Consider the following 2,915-nt stretch of genomic DNA (forward strand, 5'->3'; position numbering starts at 1 on the left):
AAATCAAATGCTTTTTGCGAAACAATTTATCTGTCTTGTTAAGCTCCTGTATCTGGATATAAAACAGAATTTAATTTCAAACATTGAAGACTTTGCTTTCCTGGGATTAACAAATCTGAGTCCTTGGACATTACAAGTAATAAGATAACACAGATAAATGCAAACACATTTTATGGTTTACATAGTTTGACATGGTTAGACCTCAGGAACAATCCACTTATTCACAACATTGAGGCAATGTCTTTCACAAACCTCATGTCTCTTAGACAAGTGTTTCTCGGGCAAGTGCACAACCCACTAACAGAACCTGTGATCAAGCTGAATCTGACACTTATATTTGGTGGAATTCTGAGTCAACTGACTCATCTGTACATTAGTTCAGCTATGAGGCCAATGCAGTTGACTATCGGCAGTAACATCACATCTAAACAGAACCTGAGTCTCCAGCTCAAAGGCCAGACGGTGTCATTTCAGGACTGTGACAGACCTTTCTTTCAGTCTGTAACCCATCTTCATGCTGATGCTGAAGAATTCCTTTGTGGATCTGAATTCATGGGAAAATACTTCACGTCTGTGGAGACATTTGACTACAGATCGAAGCTTTCAGCTAAAAGGGTTGATTTAACATCAATTCATCAGCTGATTCACCTGAGGAAACTGACTCTACGACAGGTGGATCTTTTAACACAGCGTTCTGCCGACATCATTTTTCACAACTTGACCAAACTGGAGGATCTGGAACTTGACAACTGCAGGATTTACTCTTTGGAGGGGAGTTTAACTAAAGACTTGAAATCTTTGAAAAGAGTGTATTTGCATATAGAGAACATTTATAATGTATTCTACAGCTTTACTGAACCTCTCTCTAGCCTTAAGCTTTTGACGTTTAATAATTTACAGATGTTTTGCAGTTGTGACAATGCTTGGCTCATTACATGGGCAAAGGGGTGCAGGCAGGTTGAAGTGATCATGCTTGGTCCGTATGCTAAAACCGGTATGTATGCTTTGGAGGACTTGATATGCTTGTCGGACAATGGAATAGACACACCTAATTTTGTCAAGTACACAGAAGCCAACTGCACAACAGAGGTTGGCTTTGTGCTCTTTGTTGCGACTGGCCTGGGAGTCCTGTTCTTCATGCTGGTGGTGTTGGTCCATAACCTGGCCGGCCCCTACCTCCTCCCCCTCTACCACATCACCCTTGGCTGGCTGTTAGAAGCCATGCGATCCAACACCAGGGGGCGCTACCACTACGATGCGTTTGTCTCCTATAGCGGGAAGGACGAGCGCTGGGTGGTGGAGGAGCTGCTTCCCAATCTGGAGCAGAGGGGTCCTCCTTTCCTGCGCCTCTGTCTGCACAGCAGGGACTTCCAGCTGGGGAAGGACATTGTGGAGAACATCACAGACAGCCTCTACCGGAGCCGCCACACCCTCTGCCTAGTCAGCCGCCACTACCTACGCAGTAACTGGTGCTCTCTGGAGATGAAGCTGGCCACCTACAGGCTGCAGGTGGAGCAAAGGGACATCCTCCTCCTGGTCTTCCTGGAGAAGATCCCCCCTCGCCAGCTGTCTGCCCACCACAGGCTGGCTCGCCTGCTGAAAACCAGGACTTATCTGGACTGGCCCCAGGACCCCCATCAGCACCAGGCATTCTGGGACAGACTGTGGGCTAAACTGAAACCTCCGACTGAGCATGAGATCAGAGGTTGATGTTGAACCTTGTGCTAATGAAGACGCAATGTTGACACATATGTTGAGGTATTGAATTTGTCGTTAAAATTCCTCTGTACAAAATGTCTTCCAGAATTTGTGTGTTTAGACAATTCTAATGAAGTCATTTTAAATGCTCTGTACTTTTTCTGATTAATCTTCAACTAATATGTATAGGTATTCCTATTTAAATTACATATAAATAATCATAGTTAAATTACTTAAAAATAACCCTTTTTACATTTCATAAAATAATAGTATTTAAATTACTTAGAAAAAAATGTAATACACATTTTTTTACTTCCACGAATTTTATGATATCCTTTATGTCCTTTTGTTATCACCTAATCGCTAACACATGTCTTTAACTGTATATTTCTTGCCAAAAGTCACTGAAAAAGGGTGTGAACGACAATACATGAATGAATGAAACACATACAATGAAATACATGAATGAATGACCATGAAGCAGTAATTAATGATAATATGTGAATGACCGCAAAGCAGTTACTTTATTTCAATATTGATCAAAGAGCTTTGTACTGAAATGTCCTTTTCAGTTGTTTAACTAAATGTAGATGCTTGTTGTTTAACTAAATGTAGTTGCTAGCTATTTAACTAAATGTAGTTGCTAGTTGTTTAACTAAATGTAGTTGCTAGTTGTTTAACTAAATGTAGTTGCTCGTTGTTTAACTAACGGTATATGGTTCACTCCTGGGCTTGGGGAGGGGTACCCCTTTCTGGACAATTAGGTCATTTCTGCGCAATATTTGAGGTAGCATAGTTTTATTTTATTATTTCATTATTGTTCGTGCTCTTAACAAAGGCATACAGCTGAAACGTTGTAAACTGGCTTCTGTTTGTGTTTTTACATAAAAATGCTCTATATCCCTGGTCCCTGTCTTAGCATTACTCAGAACAAGTTATTTATATTTTCAGATCAATTCATTGTATTTTCTAGAATGCCTCCATATTCTCTATTCTATAAGTTCTTAGATCTGACACATGCAGAACAGATAACTGTCTCTAACTGAGGCCAGCTTTCATCAGCTTGTCCAGGCTATCAATGCTCTGACTACAGTAGACCACAGAGTAAGCCTGATATGTCTGGATAACCTCCATTATCATGGTGCCTGATGGAGACTACACCCTTCTCAGTACCATCCACAAAGAAGTATCATCCCTCCAGCTAAATCTCAGGTCTC

At 41.1% G+C, this 2,915-nt stretch overlaps 1 pseudogene; it reads left to right on the forward strand.

Moving 5' to 3' along the window:
* The first annotated feature begins 67 nt into the window (after positions 1–67).
* On the forward strand, positions 68–1,987 carry LOC121842442 (annotated as a pseudogene).
* Positions 1,988–2,915: the final 928 nt, after the last annotated feature.

This window comes from Oncorhynchus tshawytscha, unplaced genomic scaffold, assembly GCF_018296145.1.
Source record: "Oncorhynchus tshawytscha isolate Ot180627B unplaced genomic scaffold, Otsh_v2.0 Un_contig_14998_pilon_pilon, whole genome shotgun sequence".
Classification (NCBI taxonomy): Eukaryota; Metazoa; Chordata; class Actinopteri; order Salmoniformes; family Salmonidae; genus Oncorhynchus; species Oncorhynchus tshawytscha.